Consider the following 24,995-nt stretch of genomic DNA (forward strand, 5'->3'; position numbering starts at 1 on the left):
TTTAGAGACTATTTAAACAATATAGTGTGCCCCCGAATTATAATGTAAGTCAAACTTAAAACAGAACAGAAAACACTTAGATAAGTTGCATTTTCTGGTGTTTTCTTTATTCAGGTTTTCACACTGGTTTCTTAGACATAAACTCTGTTCCAGGATCAAATGTGGAGAGCTGTAAGTGCTGTATGTGTATGTGAAATGCTGTAAGTTCAGTCACAGTTGCTGGGTTTTGCATTTAATTCTTAGACGAGGCAAAAAGTTCCAACATGGTTAAAGGAATTCATGCATTGTACACCATGAAGTATGAGAACTACCTTAAAATGTTTTTTCTGAACTATTCTATATAAATGTTATTTACAAATCAAACACAGAAATCAGTGCTCTATCCAGGCAATGTTTTCTTTGATTGAAGGAAACACAGTGGATGGTGGTGGTGTGTTCTGTTTGCTGATTTTGTCAAGGTCAGTGACAAACCTGCAAGCTTTTTAAATTTATTTCTAATTGAAGGATAATTGCTTTACAATATTGCATTGGTTTCTACCAAACATCAGTATGAATCAGCTATAGCGTTGCAGACTCTACCTCAATGTGCCCTGTCCTCTCTGAAGGGAAGCACTGATGAAACAGCTTCTTTGTATAGGCACACAGTCTAGCACCTCCACTGTGGTGGTTACATTACACTGCAAACCACCAGCAACAGGTCAGAGGACAAGGACCCAAAAGGATCCTCCATGTCCCCAGTGGTCGCAGCTGAGCACAGTCGGAACTGCCCCGGCAACCTGTTGCTTCTGCTGGTGCCCAGCCAGGCTGGCCCACCTGATCCGCCAACGAGAGGGCCTCGGCACATTCACAGCTTCCACTGGGTATGCCCCTTCCAACTAGGGAAAGCGATCTGGATACTGTTTAAAAGGCTTTTTATTTTAGAAAAAAAAAGACAAGGCATCTCGGGCTTGCTGATGAAAAGTGGGCCTTGGTGATACTGCTGATGACGGGCCTGCTCAGTGTCCTGATCAATCAGCAGCTGTGTCAGAGGCCTGCGTCAAGTCCTTGCTTCAAACTTGAGTTTTAAAATTATTACTATTAGGAAGTTGGGTCCATCAAAGCCCCAGCAAGTGCTGACATTGTTCTGTTGTTGGGAGACGTCTTGTAGGGTCAGCCTGTCTGGGAAAACAGGCAAACGTCCAGTGGAGCCAGAAAGAAAAGCGCAACCAGGGATTCTGTGCTTTGTCCTCACCACACTGTGGCCATAAGTGCGTTTGCTAAAAACACATTTAGGGAGACCAGCATCTTTCTTTATACCTAGGAAGTCCAAAAGTACCTTGTGACCAGTCCCACTCGCGGCGGATGTTGTCCAATTAAACGATTTACACATGTCATGAGACAGAGCAGAGAGACATGTAGTGGATTCACTGATGCATATTTACATCAATGCCCCTGTAAAATGTTACAGCAATACTGCAAAGATAGAATTTTAAACATATTAGCAGAAATGTGAAAAAGTTTATTTTTTTGGTATCCAGTGAAGAGAATAGCTCAATAATCTTTGTAAGAATTCCTGTCCCAGATGAATTGTAATATTTTAAGAAGACAGTTTGCCTTTGGTTTTTGACATCATTTAGTCTAGCTTTCTTATCAATTCTGGACTATTTCTCATCAGGGGGAGTAGAGTAGAGCAGAAGAGCTAGATGAGAGATTGGCTTTACTTACAAAATAAAGATCTTGGGAAATAAAGCATCTTTGTTTCCATAAGCTGGGTCTGTGCAGTCAAGAGTGGTGCTGTGAAATGCAGGCTTTCTGAGGGCAGAAGGGCCCTGGCAGATGTCAGTTCCTCTGAGCCTCCTAAGTCTTCCCACACCAAGTGGACTCGGACAGTCAGTGACACGGCAGTAGTGATTTCCAGCTCAGCCTGGCTGATGAGACCTTACCTAGTGTCTGCAGTCCCAGTTCACCACACACGCTGGCCCTTGTGGATCTGGTAACACAGGTGCGCTGGCATCCACCCCAGTGACAGATGACTGCATGTCACAGTAACCTGCCTGCTCCCACCCGGCTCACCTGACTCTTACAAACCTGCTGTGAAGGGACATGGAGACAGGTCTTCTTCGTCATCACCATCGCCACTGTTGTGCTGTCTTAATGAGCAGTGCTATGCCTTCTGTGTATTAAAATGTCTAATGTAATTGTTCTGTGTGTGCTAATATTTGTCTGTTTACGTCCCACAGCTCCTTCAGATGTGTTTTTCACCCATTCAGTGAGGAAGGGATATTACGAATATTTAGGGAAAAGACAGCCTGTGCCGCTGTTGACTGGTTCAATGCAACTAACAGCAAAGAGGATGTGACCCTCACTGAAGCCTCCCAGGCGGAGCTGAAGTTGACAGTAGGTACCCAAGGGTCTCCCACACCAGACCCTCTGCTAGTCTTCTGGCTGAGGGGGCACCAACATGGGCCAAGTGCTGGCTGCTGTTACCAGGGCTTTGCACCTGCTGCCTCTCACTAGGTCATCTCAGTGACCGAGGCAGGATGGTTCTATCTCCTCACTTTAAAGGTTACAAAGCCAGTAGTGAAAAACAAATTAATTTGCTGCAGATTACACACAGATTTCACTGCAGATGGTGATTGCAGCCATGAAATTAAAAGACGATTACTCCTTGGAAGGAAAGTTATGACCAACCTAGACAGCATATTAAAAAGTAGAGATATTACTTTGCCAACAAAGGTCCGTCTAGTCAAGGCTATGGTTTTTCCAGTAGTCATGTACAAATGTGACAGTTGTACTATAAAGAAAGCTGAGCGCTGAAAAATTGATGCTTTTGAACTGTGGTGTTGGAGAAGACTCTTGAGAGTCCCTTGGACTGCAAGGAAATCCAATCAGTCTATCCTAAAGGAGATCAGTCCTAGGTGTTTATTGGAAGGACTGATGTTGAAGCTGAAACTCCAATACTTTGGCCACCTGATGCGAAGACCTGACTCATTGGAAAAGACCCTGATGCTGCGAAAGATTGAGGGCAGGAGGAGAAGGGGACAACAGAGGATAAGATGGTTAGATGGCATCACTGGCTCAATGGACATGGGTTTGAGTGGACTCCGGGAGTTGGTGATGGACAGGGAGGCCTGGCGTGCTGTGGTTCATGGGGTCTCAAAGAGTCAGACGTGACTGAGCGGCTGAACTGAACTGATATACAGATTGTGTTACATCAGATACGTAAGACTTATGCCCAGATGTTCACATCTCCAAAATTTAGTTTTGATATTCTCTTGCTGTCATTCTTTAAAACTTGTTTGCTCCTAGAGAGCTTTTATTGATGCATCTCAGTTTAAAAAAGCAATTTTTTTAGGTAAAGGGTTTTTTCTCCCAGCATGCATCGGAGAGCCCTTGTGAGGACCTAAGAGGAAGACATCCCTCAGTGAGACCTGGGCCACACTGGCACCCTGACCTTGGACTTCTAGACTCCAGAACTGTTATTTTGTTCAGTCTGTCCACGAGATGCTGAAGGAAAAACTGTATTTGATCCATAGATCAAATATATTTTATCTATGGAAATAACCAACAAGGTAGCCACATGTGTAGTGCGATCACAAGAAGAAAGATCTGTGAGCGCCGGAGAGATCAAGCCCTGAAGCACTGACTCTAAGACCCTAGACTACCAGAGAACTAACCCTAGGGAGTATCAAACAGTGAGAACTCACACAAAGAAAACCACTTGCATACAAGACCTGGCATCACCCAACCACCAGTAGCACCTAAACAACAAACAAAACAAAAATGCAAGCCTAGTCGTCAGCAGACAGGATTAGTATTGCCATCTCACTCAGCCTTGCCCGTCAGAGGAAAAACAAACAAAGACTCAGGACAAATCTCAGCCTATACGAAACTTACACAAACCACTGGATCATCCTTAGGAGGCCAGAAACCAAAAGGAAGAAAGGATTCAGTTGTGAAGCCTGGGAAAAGGAGACCTCAAACACAATAAGTTTAGAAAAAAATAATTAAAAGGAAGAGAAATGCTGCACAAATGAAGGAACGAACTAGAAACAGAGAAGTCCAAACAGATGAAGAGGAAATAGGCAAACGACCGGAAAAAGAATTCAGAATAATGATAGTGCTGCTGCTGCTGCTGCTGAGTCGCTTCAGTCGTGTCCGACTCTGTGCGACCCCATAGACGGCAGCCCACCAGGCTCCTCCATCCCTGGGATTCTCCAGGCAAGAACACTGGAGTGGGTTGCCATTTCCTTCTCCAATGCATGAATGCAAGAAGTGAAAGTGAAGTCGCTCAGTCGTGTCCGACTCTTAGTGACCCCATGGACTGCCGCCCACCAGGCTCCTCCATCCATGGGATTTTCCAGGCAAGAGTACTGGAGTGGGGTGCCATTGCCTTCTCTGATAATGATAGTTAAAGGTGATCAAAACCTTGAAAACAGAATGGAGAAAATGCCAAAATCAATTAACAAAGACCTAGAAGAATGAAAGAATAAACATACAGAGACAAAGCACAATTACTGAAATTAAAAATACTCTAGAAGGAATTAATAGCAGAATATCTGAAGCAGAAGAATGAATCAGTGAGCTGGAAGATAAAATGGTGGAAATAACTTTTGAAGAGCAGAATAAAGTAAAAAGAATGAAAAGAACTGAGGTTAGCCTCAGAGACCTCAGGGACAATATCAAATGCACCAACATTTGAATTATAGGGATCCCAGAAGAAGAAGAGAAAAAGAAGGGGTATGAGAAAAATTTTGAAGAGATTATAGTTGAAATTTTTTCCCAACGTGGACAAGGAAATAGTCAATCAAGTCCACGAGGTGCAAAGAGTCCCACACACAGGATAAACCCAAGGAGAAACACACCAAGACACATACTAATCAAACTAACAAAATTAAACACAAAGAAAGAATATTAAAAACAACAAGGGAAAAGCAACAAGTAACATACAAGGGAAACCCCATACGTTTAACAGCCAACCTTTCAGCAGAAACTCTGCATGTCAGAAGGGAAAGGCAGGATATATTTAAAGTACTGAAAGGGAAATATCTACAACCAAAATTTCTGTACCCAGCAAGAATCTGATTCAAAACTGATGGAGAAATCAAAAGCTTTTCAGACAAGCAAAAGTTAACAGAATTTAGTACCACCAAACCAGCTTTACAACAAATGTTAAAGGGACTTATATAGTCAAGAAATACTAGAGAAGGAAAAGATCTACACAATCAAACCCCAAACAATTAAGAAAATGGCAATAGGAACATATATATCAATAGTTACTTTAAATGTAAATGGATCAAATGCTCCACCCAAAAGACACAGACTGGCTGAATAGTTACAAAAACAAGACCCATTTATATGCTGTCTACAAGAAATCCACTTCAGACCTAAAGACACATATAGACTGCAAGTGAGAGGATGGGAAAATATATTCCATGCAAATGGGAAGCAAAGGAAAGCTGGAGTAGCAATCCTCATATCAGACAAAATAGACTTTAAAATAAAGAATATTACAAGAGATAAGGAAGGACACTACATAATGATCAAGGGATCAATCCAAGAGGAAGACATAACAATTGTAAATATCTATGCATCCAACTAGGAGCACCTCAATACATAAGAGAACACTAACAGACATAAAAGGAAAAATGGACAGTAACACAGTAATAGTAGGAGACTTTAACACCCCACTCACACCAATGGACAGATCATCAAAGAAAATTAATAAGGAAATACAAGTCTTAAATATACATGAGATGAGATGGATCTCATTGATATCTTCAGGACATTCCATCCAAATGCAGAACACACCTTCTTCTCAAGTGCACATGAACATTCTCCAGGATAGACCACATTGTGGGTCACAAATCAAACCTCAGTAAATTTAAGAAAACTGAAACTGTATCAAGCTTCTTTTCTGACCACAATGCTATGAGACTAGATATCAATTACACACAAAAAACCCTATAAAAAACCACAAACACATGGAGATTAAACAATACGTTTCTAAATAACCAACAGGCTACTGAAGAAATCAAAAGGGAAATCAAAAAATTTCTAGAAACAAATGACAATGAAAACACGACAACTCAAAACCTGTGGGAAGCAGCAAACGAAGTTCTAAGAAGGAGGTTGATAGCAATACACAAGAAACAAGAAAAAACATCGAATAGACAGCCTAACTTTACACCTAAAACAACTGGAAAAAAAGAACAAAACCCCCCCAAAATTAGCAGAAGGAAAAAAATCATAAAGGTCAGAGTAGAAATAAATGAAAAAGAAATGAAAGAAACAATAGTAAAGATTAATAAAACTAAAAGCTCATTCTTTGAGAAAATATAAACAAAACTGACAAAACTTTAACCAGACTCATCAAGAAAAAAAGAGAGAAGACTCAAATCAACAGAATTAGAAATGAAAAAGTAGAGGTTACAACAGACAGTGCAGAAATACAAAGGATTATAAGAGACTATTAAGAATAACTATATGGCAATAAGATGGATAACCTGGAAGAAATGGACAGATTCTTAGAACAGTTCAATCTTCCAAGACTGAGCCAGGAAGAAATAGAAGTTATGAACAACCAAATTACATGCACTGAAATTGAAGCTGTGATCAAAAATCTCCCAAAAAAACAAAAACCCAGGACCTGATGGCTTCACAGAATTCTATCAAACATTTAGAGAAGAGCTAATGCCTATCCTTCTAAAACTCTTTCAAAATACCACAGAGGAAGAAACACTTCCAAACTCATTCTATGAGGCTACCATCACCCTGATACCAAAACCAAAGACAACACAAAAAAAGAAAACTACAGGCCAATATCATTGATGAACACAGATGCAAAAATCCTGAACAGAATTTTAGCAAACAGAATTCAGCAACACATCAAAAAGCTCATATATTATGATCAAGTTGGGTTTATTCCAGGGATGCAAGGATTCTTCAATATATGGAAATCAATCAATGTGACACACCATATTAACAAACTGAAACTTGAAGACTATATGATAATCTCAATAGATGCAGATTTTCTGCATCTTTACAGAAGCCTTTCAAAAAGCCTGTCAAGCCTTTGACAAAATTCAGCACCATTTATGATGAAAACTCTTCAAAGAGTGGGCAAAGAAGGAACCTACCTCAACATAGTAAAGGCCAAATATGATAAGCCTATAGCAAACATCATTCTGAATGGTGAAAAGCTGAAAGCATTACCCCTAAGATCAGGAACAAGACAAGGGTGTCCACCTTCACCAGTATATTTCAGCACAGTTCTGGAAGTCCTAGTTATAGCAATCAGAGACGAAAAATAAAAGGAATCCAGATCAGAAAAGAAGAAGTAAAGCTCTCACTGTTTGCAGATGACATGACACTATACACAGAATACCCTAGAGATAGTATTAGAAAATTACTAGAGCTAATCAGTGAATTTAGCAAACTTGCAGGATACAGAATCAATACACAGAAATCACTTGCATTTCTATATACTAACAATGAAAAATCAGAAAGAGAAATTAAGGAATCAATCCCATTCACCATTGCAACAAAAAGAATAAAATATCTAGGGATAAACTTATCTAAGGAGACAAGAAAACTGTACACAGAAAATTATTACACAACACTAATTAAATGAATCAAAGATGACATAAACAGAGAGATAGTCCATGTTCCTGGGTAGGATGAATCAATATTGTGAAAATGACTATATTACCAAATACAACCTACAGATTCAATGCAATCCCTATCAAATTACCAGTGGAATTTTCACAGAACCAGAAGACAAAATTTCACAATTCATATGGAAACACAAAATTCCCTCAATAGCCAAAGCAGTCTTGAGAAAGAAGAATGGAGCTGGAGGAATCAACCTTCCTGACTTCAGATTATACTACAAAGCTACAATCATCAAGCCTCTTGATGAAGTCATAAAAAGCCTCTTGATGAAGGTGAAAGAGGAGAGTAAAAAGTTGGCCTAAAACTCAACATTCAGAAAACGAAGATCATGGCATCTAATCCCATCACTTCATGGGAAATAGATGGGGAAACAGTGGAAATAGTATCAGACTTTATTTTTTGGGGCTCCAAAATCACTGCAGATGGTGATCGCAGCCATGAAATTAAAAGACCCTTACTCCTTGGAAGAAAAGTTATGACCAACCTAGATAGCATATTCAAAAGCAGAGACATTACTTTGCCAACAAAGATCCATCTAGTCAAGGCTATGGTTTTTCCAGTGGTCATGTATGGATGTGAGAGTTGGACTGTGAAGAAAGCTGAGCACCAAAGAATTGATGCTTTTGAACTGTGGTGTTGGAGAAGACTCTTGAGAGTCCCTTGGACTGCAAGGAGATCCAACCAGTTCATTCTGAAGGAGATCAGTCTTGGATGTTCTTTGGAAGGAATGATGCTAAAGCTGAAACGCCAGTACTTTGGCCACCTCATGTGAAGAGTTGACTCATTGGAAAAGACTCTGATGCTGGCAGGGATTGGGGGCAGGAGGAGAAGGGGATGACAGAGGATGAGATGGCTGGATGGCATCACTGACTCCATGGGTGTGAGTCTGAGTGAACTCCGGGAGTTGGTGATGGACAGGGAGGCCTGGCCTGCTGCGATTCATGGGGTTACTAAGAGTTGGACACGACTGAGTGACTGAACTGAACTGACAGTCATCAAGATACTGGCACAAAAACAGAAATATAGACCAATGGAACAAGATAGAAAGCCAAGAAATAAACCCATGCACCTATGGGTACCTTATTTTTGACAAAGGAGGCAAGAATATACAATGTGGCAAAGACAGCCTCTTCAATAAATGGTGCTGGGAAAACTGGGCAGCTACATGTAAAAGAATGAAATTAGAACACTTCTTAATACCATACACAAAGATAAACTCAAAATGGATTAAAGAGCTAAATGTAAGAGCAGAAACTGTAAAACTCTTAGAGGAAAACATAGGCAGAACACTCAATGACATAAATCAAAATAAGATCCTCTATGACCCACCTCCTAGGAGAAGGCAATGGCAACCCACTCCGGTGTTCTTGCCTGGAGAATCCCAGGGACGGGGGAGCCTGGTGGGCTGCCGTCTATGGGGTCGCACAGAGTTGGACATGACTGAAGTGACTTAGCAGCAGCAGCAGCAGCAGCAGGGCCCACCTCCTAGAGTAATGGAAATTTTAAAAAAGTAAATAAGTGGGACCTGATTAAACTTAACAGCTTTTGCACAGCAAGGAAACTATAAGCAAGGTGAAAAGACAACCTGCAGAATGTGAGAATAGCAAATGAAACAACTGACAAAGGATTAATTTCCAAAATATACAAGCAGCTCATACAACTCAATACCAGAAAAACAAACAACTCAATTTAAAAGTGGGAAAAAGACTTAAATAGACATTTCTCCAAAGAAGACATACAGATGGCTAACGAACACATGAAAAGATGCTCAACATTGCTCATTATTCAGTTCAGTTCATTTCAGTCGCTCAGTCGTGTCCGACTCTTTGCGACCCCATGAATCGCAGCAAGTCAGGCCTCCCAGTCCATCACCAACTCCCGGGATTCACTCAAACTCACACCCATCGAGTCAGTGATGCCATCCAACCATCTCATCCTCTGTCATCCCCTTTTCCTCCTGCCCCCAATCCCTCCCAGCATCAGAGTCTTTTCCAATGAGTCAACTCTTCGCATGAGGTGTTGACTGGAGTTTCAGCTTTAGCATCATTCCTTCCAAAGAACACCCAGGGCTGATCTCCTTCAGAATGGACTGGTCGGATCTCCTTGCAGTCCAAGGGACTCTCAAGAGTCTTCTCCAACACCACAGTTCAAAAGCATCAATTCTTCGGCGCTCAGCTTTCTTCACAGTCCAACTCTCACATCCATACATGACCACTGGAAAAACCATAGCCTTGACTAGACGGACCTTTGTTGGCAAAGTAATGTCTCTGCTTTTGAATATGCTATCTAGGTTGGTCATAACTTTTCTTCCAAGGAGTAAGGGTCTTTTAATTTCATGGCTGCAGCCACCATCTGTAGTGATTTTGGAGTCCAGAAAAATAAAGTCTGACAGTGTTTCCACTGTTTCCCCATCTATTTCCCATGACGTGATGGGACCAGATGCCACGATCTTAGTTAGAGACATGCAAATCAAAACTACAATGAGATATCACCTCACACCAGTCAGAATGGCCATCATCAAAAAGTCTACAAACAATACATCCTGGAGAGGGTGTGGAGCAAAGGGAACGCTCTTGCACTGTTGGTGGGAATGTAAATTGATACAGCCACTATGGAAGACAGTTTGGAGATTCCTTAAAAACTAGGAATAAAAGCACCATATGACCCAGCAATCCCACTCCTAGGCATATACCCTGAGGAAACCAAAATTGAAATAGATACATGTATCCCATTGTTCATTGCAGAACTATTTACAATAGCTAGAACATGGAAGCAACCTAGATGCCCATCAACAGATGAATGGATAAATAAGTTGTGGTACATATACACAATGGAATATTACTCAGCCATAAAAAGGAACACATCTGAGTCAGTTTTAATGAGGTGGATGAACCTGGAGCCTATTATACAGACTGAAGTGAGTCAGAAAGAGAAAGATAAATATCGTATTCTAAAGCATATATGGAATCTAGAAAAATGGTAATGAAGAATTTATTTACAGGGCAGCAATGGAGAAACAGACATATAGAATAAACTTATGGACATGGGGAGAGGGGAGGAGACGGTGAGATGTAAGGAAAGAGTAACATGGAAACTTACATTCCTATATGTGAAACAGATAGCCAAAGGGAATTTGCTTATGTCTTAGGAAACTCAAATAGGGCTCTGTATCAACCTAGAGGTGGGATGGGAAGGGAGATAAAGAAAAGCGCCAGCTCTGGTTACTTGTAAGCAAGAGACACTATTTTAAGTGCTTTATATGTATTGTCCCTTTCCTTCTTGCATCAATCTTGTGACTTAAGTAATCGTATTAAACACTTTTTTTTTTTTTTTAACTGGTTGAAAAAGAGAAACACCCGGGAAAACTAAGCAGTCTTCCTAAGTGACAGAACAGGAGTAGGATTTGAGCTCTTCAGTCAGAATCTCAGTGATTAGAATCTGGAGCCCAGCTCTCAACCCACATGGCACAGAATCACCTTCAGACTGAATGTACTGCCTTCTGTTTTCTAAAAATTATCTCACTTCTTATAACAATGTATCCTTTTCTATAGACTAACTCCTAAATTGTTCAGACTCTGAGTTATTCACAAGCCCCAGCCCTGGTTCTGAACATAAAGGTCCCAGAGGGGCACAGAAGCAAAAGATATTAAGAAGAGGTGGCAAGAATACACAGAAAAACTATACAAAAAAGATCTTCAGGACCGAGATAACAATGATAGTGTGATCACTCACCTAGAACCAGACATCCTGGAATGTGAAGTCAGATTGGCCTTGGGAAGCATCACTCCGAACAAAGCTAGTGGAGGTGATGGAATTCCAGTTGAGCTATTTCAAATCCTAAAAGATGATGTTATTAACATGCTGCACACAATATGCCAGCAAATTTGGAAAACTTAGCAATGGCCACAAGAGTGGAAAAGGTCAGATTTCATTCCAATCCCAAAGCAAGGCAATGCCAAAGAATGTTCAAACTACTGCACAATTGCACTCATCTCACAAGCTAGCAAAGTAATGCTCAAAATTCTCCAAGCCAGGCTTCAACAGTACATGAACCATGAACTTCCAGATGTTCAAACTGGATTTAGAAAAGGCAGAGGAATCAGAGATAAATTGCCAATATCTGTTGGATCATCAAAAAAACTAGAGAGTTCCAGAAAAACATCTACTTCTGCTTTATTGATTATGCCAAAGCCTTTGACTGTGTAGATCACAACAAACTGTGGAAAATTCTTCAAGAGATGGAAATACCAGAACACCTGACCTGCCTCCTGAGAAATCTATATGCAGGTCAAGAAGCAACAGTTAGAACGGGACATGGAACAGCAGACTGGTTCGCAATTGGGAAATGAGTTCGTCAAAGCTGTATAATGTCACCCTTCTTATTTAACTTATATGTCAAGTACATCATGCAAAATGATGGGCTGGATGAAGAATGAGCTGGAATCAAGATTGCCAGGAGAAACATCAATAACCTCGGACACAACGATGACACACCACCCTTACGGCAGAAAGTGAAGAACTAAAGAGCCTCTTGGTGAACGTGAAAGAGAAGAGAGAAAAAGCTGGCCTAAAACTCAACATTCAGAAAGCTAAGATCATGGCATCGGGTCTCATCACTTCATGGCAAATAGATGGGGAAACAATGGCAACAGTGACAGACTTATTTTCTTGGGCTCCAAAATCATCGCAGATGGTGACTGCAGTCATGAAAGTCAAACACACTTGCTCCTTGGAAGAAAAGCTATGACCAACCTAGACAGCATATTATAAAGCAGAGACATTACTTTGCCAACAATGGTCCATCTAGTCAAGGCTATGGTTTTTCTAGTAGTCATGTATGGATGTGAGACTTGGGACTATAAAGAAAGCTGAGCACCAAAGAATTGATGCTTTTGAACTGTGGTGTTGGAGAAGACTCTGAGAGTTCCTTGGACTGTAAACCAGCCAATCCTAAAGGAAATTAGTCCGGAATATTCATTGGAAGGACTGATGCTGAAGCTGAAACTCCAATCCTTTGGCCACTTGATGCGAAGAACTGACTCACTGGAAAAGACCCTGATGCTGGGAAAGACTGAAGGCAGGAGAAGAGGATGACAGAGGATAAGATGGTTGGATGGCATCATTGACTTGATGGACATGATTCTGAGCAAGCTCTGGGAGTTGGAGATGGACAGGGGAGCCTGGCATGTTGGTCTTGGGCTTGCAGAGAGTCGGACATGACTGAGTGACTGATTTGAACTGAGGGGCACCCACACGTCACTGATGACTAGACAGACACATGGTTCATCTCCAGAAAGTATTCTGGAAATACTTGGAAATGGATATGGAAAGTATCATGCAGGACTCTTCCCATCCATCACATTTCACTTTCCTGCATCCCTGACTGGGAAAACATCTCAAAACGGTGCACACACTCTGGATTTAGGAAAAGAAAAATAATGCATACTCACAAATTTTTAACACATACTTATTTATGAATTCATGATCCAGGATCCCCAAAATTGCTTGTCACCTTGACCCTGTGAATGTATAAATGAGATAGACCGGGTGCTCAAATCTAGTCCTGCATCAGAATAAACTGAGACTTTGTAAAATATTCAGATTTCTTAGGCTCACCCAGGTCATTTGGATAATATTTCTCTTTATGGAGTTTGGATTTTTTTCCCCAAAGGTATGCTCTCCAGTGTGACTTTGATGCATTAGACTTGGGTTTGGAAAAGAGGTTTAATCAAAGGGTTGTTCAGACTTAGTCCCAGTGGACAGAAGTCCACCTGTCATGTATAGTCTGATTGGGAAGAAGTATAGAGGAGGAAATGGAAGTCACACTTCCAGAGTGCCAGCCAGGACCCGGTGTCCTGTGGGGCGCTGTAATTTAATCAGCATAAAACTCTCCTGAGTACATCTATCTTATCTCTACTGATAGTTTGTTGAAGTGGGGTTCAGAGTTTTATAGGTTAAACTGGATACCAGGAACACAGAGCTGCTGATGGTGGAGACGGACAGCAGCCCAGAGTCAACCCTTCATGTGGTACTCCTTGTCCGTTGGTCCTTCTTGTCCTTGGGTTCTTCCCATCCTTGTGTCCTTCCCATCCACAGGCCCTTCTCGCCTTTGGGGTTCCCTTCCATCCTGTGTGATTGGCCAGTGGACACTCTTCCTGCGATGTTAGAGGTTTGCTTCTCTGATGGGAGGAAGTGGGAATTAACTGCTGGAGTCCCTGAAATGAACAGTGTGCCTTCCCCTTGAACCTGTCTCTCTGCACAGATGATGTCTAAGTTCATTATTATTATTATTAAATATCTGTTCATTTCTTTGTTTACTTATTTATTTGGTTCCTCCTGTGGGTACGGAATTAGCCATAGCTGCAAACACATCCTCCCCCAACCCCACACACACACCCAGACATTCTGGACAAAACCATTCAGCAGTCATTCCAAGGACCTTTGTCCATCATGCCATTCATTTCATTTTAATAAGCACAGTTCATCTGTATAAGTAGTTATATTTGGGGCTACTGTTATGGTCTCTCTTTTATATTGATTTAGAAATATTTATGTTTTAAATAAGAATTTTGTACACTCTCCATGTCTTTTCAACATAGCTGTTTTTATCCAGACATTTTTTAGTGATTCAATATTTTTATACATTATTCTCCATTTAAAATTATTGTAAAATATTTGGTATAGTCCCTGTGCTGTACAATATATTCTTGTAGCTTATTTCTTGAACAGTAGTTTAATCCCCTAGGTTATGTTTCTTTTTCTTTTTTAATACATACCCCCATCCTCAGAAGTGAGTAAAAACAATAAAAATATTGAACTTAAAAAGTTAATATAACTGAATGTATATTACTTTTGTTCCTTCTGTGGGATGAAGTTGAACTGGGTGAAGTAGATGATACTTCACGAGGACTTCAATAAGAAGTGATTTTTAGGAAAAAAGAAGGACCGCAGCTAAACTTTAAAAATAAAATATTAATCTCTGTTATTGAAAACACTATCCTCTCTGTAACATATCCCACATAAACAGACTAAACGCCTACCCTCCTGACCATAAGCGTTTCTACGATGCAAGAAGAACCCATGATCCTTTCCTAGGTGTTTACAAACAGGAGGAGGCCCACTTACTTGTAAAAGCTTTTCAGATTAAAGGCCCAGTGGTATTTTCTTCAGCAACTTTGAGAACAACCGGGGACTGGATGGTTATGTGAATACTTCCTGGAGGGTTTTCTAATCGTCATGTCTGCATAGAGGTGGGGGCACCAACGGGGATTTGTTCAAAGACAACCTGGGTCCTGTCTGCACCGTGAAAACTCAGGGCCCTTGTCCTGACCTCGCAGCCATGTTACCCTTCATCATCTGATGGAAGAAAGCCGTCTCTGAGACCAGAAAGAAACTGGCCTGGAGCTACAGGCTGTTCCTGCCAGACAGAAGAGCTTAGATGCAGACCACACCCCATTGTAAGAATGAGACCACACTCTTCCCAGGCCCTGCTAACCACCCAGACGCCCCTTCACAGTCTCCTTTGCAAGTTAACTCTTTGCTCCTGCACTAATTCATCATCAAACTCGAGCGTAAAGGGCCTCACGTGATACACAGGAGACAGCAGCTGTGACACAGTGAGTTTTACATAATGTAGGCTCTGAGGTAATACGTGTGTTCCCCCTTCCAAAGGATACTCAACCTATAAAAGTTTAAAATTTACTACGTTTTTGAGATCAAAATGAGACAGGGTTTGTTAGTTGAAGTTCATATCTGTATTTTTCAATTTAACTATAAATGGGAAACTCAGAAGAATGACAAATTTTTTAAAGAATTAACCATTAGTGTCTAAATAGGAGAAATATTTATATGATGATAAAAGAGGTTATGATTAACCCTTGTCGTTTTCTTCCTTTTCACGTGTATCAAATATCATTCGGACTTGAAAGGGGAGTTTACTTTTCAAGGTGATGTACATGGAAAAGACTGGGAAATTCAAGCTGGAAAGGCAAGATACGCTGCACTTACGTGATTTTTCAAATCAAATATCAGGTTAGTCTGCAGATGACTGAGTTGGGTGTGACGGAAAGGACATGACTCAAAAGAAACAGAAACAAAAATAATGGGAGAGATTGATGGATTTTACAACTGGGTGGAAAAAATCCCCTTCATTGGCAAGCAAAAGAGAAAATATCAGCTGGTATAAATGCAATCAATCTGCCAGACACAGGATTAATATCTTCAATTTACAAAGAGATACTTTGAAAAACAGGAAAAAAAGCAAAGTGGAAACTCAAAAAATAACAAATAACAAACTACATCACCCTAAGAATATCATTAATTATAAATAATTAAAAATAAACTATGAAAAGATCTTAACTTGAAAAATACGTATTATAACAACAAAGGGAGATCATCTTCAGCTAAGAATGCTGAAGTTTTTAAAAAGCGATTTGGGGTGCACTAGAAAAAGGCACCTGAGTGTTCATTTTTGGTGAGTGTGTGAGTAGATGTGTACAATTTGACAATATTCTTTTATCAATGATTCTACCTCTAAAATTTTTAATCAGAAAAGTGTGATCATTATTTTTTGCATATTCAGGTGTGTGTACAGCAGGATTATTTTTAATAGTTGAAATTAGAAATAACCTAGGTATCTCACACATCTATCATATATGAATTGCTTCTTACATCAATCTTATACAATGTGTTACACTAAATAGAAGACAGTTTAATTCAGTATTTAATTCAGTATTAGAAAACAAAGATTACATAATGATGTAGAAAGGTCTTAATGACGTATATATGAGACAGAATTTTGTTCTAGATAGACAGAAGGGACAAATATGCCGACCTGCCTTCTTTATGTCTTTCTCAAGTACTAATTAGACAAGACAAATATTTGGGAAAAAAACAGTAGATGTGAAGCTTACCTCATCCACTTGCTAGTTTTGTGATCTACGAGGAATTACAACATTGTCAAGCCTATTTCGTCATCTGAAATCTCAGTAGACAGTCTGTTCCTGGTTGCTGGGAAGATTGAGAGTCAATATGAGGGTCTGCGTTGTGCTAAAGCTCTTCTCACACACGTCTTTGCTCAGGTTGCTGCTAACACAGATGAGAAGAGGCATCTCTCATGGAGATCAGATGATGAGCACCATGTTTCTCCTGAATAGTACCAGCTACTTTCTACTCTACTTACAGAATGTTACTAATGTATTAATTGCACACAGAGGAGTACCACTATGTACGATTTGACACCGAGCAGTTTTTCAGAGGAATATGAGTGTAGTATTTGCTGATGGTTGTCACTGATATACTCATTTCATAAATCCTTTATCAATATCCTGAGGGATTCCGAAGGAAATACATACCAACCTGTAATAATCACACTTGAAAAACAAACAACTTGACCAAAAGGGATAATTAATCATAAAATACTCTAAACCCACCTTTCCAAATTAAGAACTTGTACATAGAAGAAGCTTTAAATTACAATGTCAGCCATGGCTGAGATGGAGCTTTCAATGGGGTTATATTATTTTGAGATAACTAAAATAGGCCGGCACTAATGATGGTGAGGTTTTCTCTTGCTCTGAGCCATACCCTGTGGTTATCTGCTCTCCTTTCTCAGAGGCACATGCTCTAGTAATTCTATCTAAGGACACTCCAGCGAGCCCTACACTATACTCTATGGATGTCGGAGTTTACTGATCCAGTGAGCCTGACCGGAACCATCATTTTGCTGTTGAGAATTTTCTTTGCGCTGCTCCATTTCTTTATAATCTAGCAAAAGAACAGCTTGTTATAACAACTAATTTTTCTTCTCATGTGATGATGAGCTTATTGTCAGGAAAAACAATTTGCCTCACAAAATAATTTGAATCACAAGAAAGTCTCACATTCAACTAATGAGAAAAGTTTAGTGTAACTGATGTTTCAATAACAGCCATTCATTTCAAAGTTATGGCTATACTGTTTTTATGGATAAAAATAAACAATTTCTTAACTGTCTCCAGTCAGTAGATAAACTGAAAAAAAATAAAAACTGATTCTCTTTCAGTTCAGTTTAGTTGCTCAGTCATGTCCGACTCTTTGCGACCCCATGAATTGCAGCATGCCAGGCCTCCCTGTCCATCACCAACTCCCAGAGTTTACCCAAACTCATGTGCATCGAATCCGTGATGCCATTCAGCCACCTCATCTTCTGTTGTCCCCTTCTCCTCCTGCCCCCAATCCCTGCAGCATCAGGGTCTTTTCCAATGAGTCAGCTCTTCGCATGAAGTGGCCAAAGTATTGGAGTTTCAGCTTCAGCATCAGTCCTTCCAATGAACATCCAGGACTGATCTCCTTTAGAATGGACTGGCTGATCTCCTTGCAGTCCAAGGGACTCTCAGGAGTCTTCTCCAACACCACAGTTCAAAAGCATCAATTCTTCAGCGCTCAGCTTTCTTCACAGTCCAACTCTCACATCCATACATGACCACAGGAAAAACCATAGCCTTGACTAGATGGACCTTTGTAGGCAAAGTAATATCTCTGCTTTTTATTATGCTATCTAGGTTGGTCATAACTTTCCTTCCAAGGAGTAAGCGTCTTTTAATTTCATGGCTGCAGTCACCACCTGCAGTGATTTTGGAGCCCCCCAAAATAAAGTCTGACACTGTTTCCACTGTTTCCCCATTTATTTCCCATGAAGTCATGGGACCAGATGCCATGATCTTAGTTTTCTGAATGTTGAGCTTTAAGCCAACTTTTTCACTCTCTACTTTCACTTTCATCAAGAGGCTTTTGAGTTCCTCTTCACTTTCTGCCATAAGGGTGGTGTCATCTGCATATCTGAGGTTATTGATATTTCTCCCGGCAATCTTGATTCTAGACTGTGCTTCTTCCAGACCAGCGTTTCTCATGATGTGGTCTGCATATAAGTTAAGTCAGCAGGGTGACGATATACAGCCTTGATGTACTCCTTTTCCTGTTTGGAACCAGTCTGCTGTTCCATGTCCAGTTCTAACTGTTGCTTCCTGACCTGCATATAGGTTTCTCAAGAGGCAGGTCAGGTGGTCTGGTATTCCCATCTCTTTCAGAATTTTCCACAGTTTATTGTGACCCACACAGTCAAAGGCTTTGGCATAGTCAATAAAGCAGAAATAGATGTTTTTCTGGAACTCTCTTGCTTTTTCAACCAAGTCGGGCTTCCCTTGTGGCTCAGACGGTAAAGCGTCTGCCTTCAATGTGGGAGACCTGGGTTCAATCTCTGGGTTGGGAAGATCCCCTGAAGAAGGTAATGGCAACCCACTGTAGTACTCTTGCCTGGAAAATTCCACGAACTGAGGATCCTGGTAGGCTACAGTCCATGGGGTCACAAAGAGTCGGACACGACTGAGTATCAAAAAAAAAAAAAAAAAGTTAGTCTGAAAGGCAACTCAATGCAAAACTCATGTAAGAAACAAAACTAAATTGGTTTTTCCATTAAAATCAAAGCTCCTTGGACTTTGGTGGTGGTCCAATGGCTAAGACTCTGTGCTCCAGTGAAGGTCCAGGTTTGATCCCTGGTCAGGGAACTAGATCCTACATGACACACTAAGACCGAGCACAGCCAAACAAATATATAAAAATAAATAAATACTAAGAAAATTGAAGCTGCAATCCTGCCCCCCTGCCCCCTCACAATCAGAATGGGAGAAAGTGCAAGCCATGTGTCTACTCAGGGACTTATATCCAACATATGTGAACACTCATGGCTAAATAGTACATGTTTAGCAGGCAAATAACCTAACTAAAATACTGGCAATTAGTTTGAATACATATTTCTCCAAAGACATAAAAATGACCAACAAGCAAATGAAAAGATGCTCAACATCATTAATCATTAGGGAAACAAATCAAAACCACTTCACACCCACTAGGGTGCCTCAGACCAAAATGACAAGAAACAAGTGGAGGCAGAGATGTGCAGGAACTGGGGCGCTTGCACTGTGTCGATGGGAAGTACCAATGGTAAGGCTGCTGCAGAAGACAGCCTGGCCGTTGTTATTCACTGGGTGGTTGAAACATGGGGCTACCACAAGGTTCAGCAGTTACACTCCAACACATACAGGCGGAAGGACTAAAAAACTATGTTCACACATAAATCTGTACATGAATGTTTGTATCAGCGCAGCGTTCCTCCCAATTATCCAAATGTCCATCAACTAGTGAAAAGATCTTGAAAACATTATGCTAAATACAAGAAGCCATTCACCAAAGGAACACATATTGAATGACTGTATTTACAGGCAATATCCAGAGCAGCCGAATCTAGACAGAGAGCAGAGTAGTGGTTGTTGAAAACTGGAGTCTGGCATAAGGGGGAGGAGGAGTGACTGCTGAGAGGCCCTGTCAATTTCAGGGGTGACAGCAGTGTTCTCACATAGGTTGTGGTGATCACTGCAGCATCAAACTCCCACATTTTTAATAGTAAAAAAGAAAAAGCCTTGAAGTATATGTATGCATTAAAAGGGTGAATTCTACAGTATGTGCATTTCTTTCAGTAGTGCTCCAGTCTATAACGTGAAAAGACACTCACCTTCATTCTTAAGAAGCACAACTGAGAAAATAGCTGCGCACTGCATCTGATTTCCTAGGGCAGCAGCAGTGGTAATCATGTGCAGAAGCGGGGCAGCGAGAGACAAGGATGGAGGTGGGGGGCATGGCGGGGGGAGATTGGACACAGTGTCCAGGTCTCTCCTGAGATGAGCTGGAAGGAAATCGGGACGCCACTTTGGAGAGACATTAGGTAAGACTGAGCAGCACTACAAGGTACACGTTCTGTTGGGCAGTGCTTCTACTTCTTAGAATCTATCCTCTATATTTAGCCTTCTGCTGATGCATCTCTGTAGAAAGAGGATTTCATGGTGGCATTACAGAGAACTACTAGAAATGGCCCAAATGTTTTTCAACAGCCAATTAATAGGATACTGCACACCTGAAAACAATTACATTCACGTGCAAATGAAGAAACTCACAAATATATGGATAAGTTAAAAAAGGCAAATATAAATAATGTAAATAGTATCCCCGTATTTTAGGAAAATAAGAACAAAGAAACAGTCACAAATATTAATAGTACACTGGCTAAGACACCCAGCGGCTAAGACACCACACACCCCATGCTGGGGGCCCTGGTTCCATTCCTCATCAGGGAACTAGATCCCACACGCCGCAACTAAGACCCGGTGCAGCCAAATAAATAAATACAAATACACACACACACACTATACTAGTACATTATGTGAAGGATGCTAAAGCACACACAAAAGCAAAACTGAAGACCTTGTTAATTATAAAGAGGAAAACTAGTGCAAAAGGCAAGGCGTGGCCCTTTATGTCCATCATCTTCATATTTATTTCTGTATCTGCTTACGCCTTTAAGTTAGTATCATGTGCATGTATTACCCCTCAAGTTATTAAAACATGGGCAAATAGCTGAAATTAATTAGGTGCTCCAGACAGCATAAAAATTTCAGAATCAAGTCAGGAGTTTAATTAAAAAAGACCTTTCATATTGCCCTGTGTCGTGATATGATGTCTCCTGTGGCAGGTCCATTATCCAGGATTTTATTAATTGGAAGTCTGAGATCTATGATGGCCAAAAATACATAGTCTTGCTTGCAGATAACAGAAAGTAGCTTTCGTTAATTTAAGCAGACTAGAAATTTATCAGAATAAGCAAAGAGATGGACAGAATTATAAACAGCTGGAGAATGAGCCATGGTAACTTAATGGAAGCCAACGGATGTTGAACCACTACAAAGACAGCACCATTTTTTTCATCTCTCAAATATGTACTGAGCAATTGTTATGTTCCAGGTTCTACTGTAGGAACTGGGGATTTAAGAGGAAAGCTGGCCAGACAACTACCCAGGCATCATGCAGCAGATGTTCTAGTAAGTGGGGGTCCTGCAGAACCTGTGCTACGTGGCAGGACTGTTCCAAGCAGCTGAGACATCCTGACATTTCATTCTCAAAACAAATCTCTGAAGCTGGGCCCTTTGAGCCGCACTGGGTTCTCCTGGCTGGACAGCGCCACCCCTGGTGGCTGGGGTTACTGCTGCACCCAGCCCCCAGACTGGACAGGTCTGCCCTGCTGCAGCTGGAACCACCACCACCCCCAGGAAGTTCTTGATGCTGTCCCCAGGGCTCTAGTCCCATCACAGCCCCGAGTCTCTGCATCACTCATGCTAACCTCGTGCCCAAGGAGGGCGCACCCTTGCTGGCTCTGCTCACAAGCCCATCTCCTGGGTGCTGAGATTCAGGAGAACAAGTATCTGGCATCCCCTGTGCATGGGAGCTGGTGAATGCATCTGAAAATGAAAAATTAAATCTGAATCATACATGCTGATGCAGAAGGATCGCAAAAAGGTATGGTTTATTTACAAGGTGCCAACATCCAGGATAAAACATGTTTACCTAAGACCTGAAGGTGGTAGTGAGTAGCATAATCCTGCATCTACTGAAGGTGTGTGTGTGTGCTCAGTCGCTCAGTCAAGTCCAGCTCTTTGCAACCCCATGGACTGTAGCCCACCAGGCTCCTCTGTCCATGGATTCTCTAGGAAAGAATACTGGAGTGGGTTGCCATGCCTTCCTCCAGGGGATCTTTCTGACCCAGGAATTGAAACCACATCTCCTGCATTGGCTGGTGGATTCTTTACCACTGAGCCACCTGGAGAACAGGATGGAGGTTCCTTAAAAAACTAAAAATAGAGCTACCATATGATCCTGCAATTCCATTCCTGGGCATATATCCACAGAAAACTATAATTTGAAAAAAATACATGAACCCCCCGAGGTTCTCTGCAGCACTAATTACAACAGCCAAGTCATAGAAGCAACCTATATGTCCACTGACAGTTGAATGAGGAGGATGTAATATATATGTATGTATACACACACACATGAGTATTACCCAGACATTAAAAAAAATGAAATAAAGCCATTTGCAACAATATGGATAAACCCAGAGATTATCATACTAAGTGAAGTGAGACAGAAAGACAAATACCTTATAATATTGATTATAAGTGGAATCAAGAAAATGATACAAATGGAATTTTTACAAAACAGAAATAGCAGCACAGACATAGAAAACAAACTTATGGTTAGGAAAGTGGGGAGAAAGGGCATAAATTAGGAATTTGAGATTAAATATATACACAACTATCTATAAAACAGATAATCAACAAGAACCTACTGTATAGCACATGGAACTATACTCAATATCTTGTAATGAGGGATAATGAAAAAGAATCTAAAAAAGAATATATATACAGCAAAGTGATTCAGTCATACATATATATACATATATACATGCTGCTGCTGCTAAGTCGCTTCAGTTGTATCCGACCCTGTGTGACCCCATAGACGGCAGCCCACCAGGATCTTCTGTCCCTGGGATTCTCCAGGCAAGAACACTGGAGTGGGTTTCCATTTCCTTCTCCAATGCATTCATGCATGCTAAGTTGCTTCAGTCGTGTTCGACTCTGTGCGAGCCTATGGACAGCAACTCATAGGGTTGCTCCTCTGTCCATAGGATTCTCTAGGCAAGAATACCGGAGTGGGTTGCCATTTCCTTCCTTAAACATATGTACATATTGTTTATTAATTTTTAAATGTCATACAAGTGCCTGAGAGGTCTTGACTACTAAGACAAAGCAGCGTGGCACACATAACATAAAAGCATATATACTGTGTATTCTACATGCCAAGCCATGTTTTGGGGCATTCCGCTATGTGAAAACTCATTCTCCACACAAACCTGATGAGGTAGACAGTTTTCTCCATTTTTCAGATGAGTAAACGTACAGGCAGAAATACTAAGAGTCTTGCCTGCTGTCACATAACTACAGAAGTCGAACTAAGATTTCAACCTTGACAGCCTGTTTTGTGTGTATTCTCTTAACCATCCATGAAAGCCAAAGTGAAAGTGGCTCAGTCGTGACCGACTCTTTGTGACCCCATGGACTTTACAGTTTATGGAATTCTCTAGGCCAGAATACTGGAATGGGTAGCCTTTCCCTTTTCCAGGGGATCTTCCCAACCCACGGATCGAATCCAGGTTTCCTGCATTGCAAGCGGATTCTTTACCAGATGAGCCACAAGGGAAGCCCAAGAATACTGGAATGAGTAGCCTATCCCTTCTCCAGCGGATCTTCTCAACCCAGGAATTGAACTTGGGTCTCCTGTACTGCAGGTGATTCTTTACCAACTGTGCTATCATCAACCATCCATATTATCTTTCTATTCACATGTTTGACAGCTTATTGTGCTATTTGGGTCAAAGAAAATATTTATTTTCTTGAATTAATATATTATTCCGGTACAGAAAATTTCACATACCATTAAATACATCTGTCTCAGATTTATCCCTTGATCTGGCTTTGAGAAAAGGGAATGGTATGCTTCTATCTTTGAATAACCCTAATTAACGTATCTCCTTGCACATGATATTATTTGTCTATCTATTATATATTATTATCTACCCAGCTGTCTTGGCTGAGTGAGAAAGAACATGTTCCTAGGAGTCAATTACCTAAACACACATTAAAAGAGCTTTTGAAAAGGAATGAATGATTTTTGATCCAAAGTGAAAGCTTTTTTTAGTAACTAAAATAACAGAATTATCAGAAATAATTAGCAATCATTGATTTTTTTTGTGACACTCATCTTTCTAAGTACTTTATAGTCATATTCTGAAGTAACAGTAAAAATTAGTCCATGGGTTTACATCCCAAATAATGCTCACCAACAAAAGACAAATTCTACCAAGTCTCAATGGTCAATTAGGTTTGTTTTCAATTAATCAATAACCTTCATATATTATCCCACATAGAGCTAAAAATGTCATTCAAAGGATGAAATGCAACAATATTTAATCTCATTCTCACTCAGTTTCAAATTTCCCTTTGGTAACTGAGCAAGATCTGAGGATCGGGGTTGCAGACTGTTTGAATACAGATAGAGGATGTCAATTATAATTTTGCTCATTTTCCAAAGGATCAACCTCAAGGTTAATGGAATCACACTGAAAAATGAAAGAAAATTCCGACACATTAAAAAAAAAAGACCTCTTAAAATTCAGTTATATATGTTCTCAACAAAGAAGTTTAACTCAATTATAATGACTCATCAAAAGAGTGTAAAATGAATCATTCCAGGACTCTAAATTCATCATGGAATTATTCTGAAATCTGCTAACTTTTAAAATTATGTTGGAAAACCCATCACCATTAAGATAGCATTAATTTTTTAGAAATTAGTAGACAATATTTTTGCAAAGTAACTGTCTCATTTTAAATTTTAATAACAGTTTAATTTTTTAACAG

General features: G+C 40.4%; 1 long non-coding RNA gene across 3 annotated transcripts in view; it reads right to left on the minus strand.

Annotated features, from left to right (window-relative positions):
- Positions 1–24,995, minus strand: part of LOC147343401 (uncharacterized) — a 37,092-nt gene that overhangs the window by 10,227 nt on the left and 1,870 nt on the right. For 2 of the 3 annotated variants that reach the window (XR_015156480.1, XR_015156479.1), the window contains exon 2: positions 8,983–9,138. The exons of the other annotated variant lie outside the window; for it this stretch is intronic. This is a non-coding gene — a long non-coding RNA (uncharacterized LOC147343401). The remainder of the gene's footprint in view (positions 1–8,982; positions 9,139–24,995) is intronic. 3 annotated transcript variants of the gene reach the window in all.

Source organism: Bos grunniens, chromosome 27 (genome assembly GCF_055505025.1).
Source record: "Bos grunniens cultivar Pamir isolate PY7600 chromosome 27, Bosgru_T2T1.0, whole genome shotgun sequence".
Classification (NCBI taxonomy): Eukaryota; Metazoa; Chordata; class Mammalia; order Artiodactyla; family Bovidae; genus Bos; species Bos grunniens.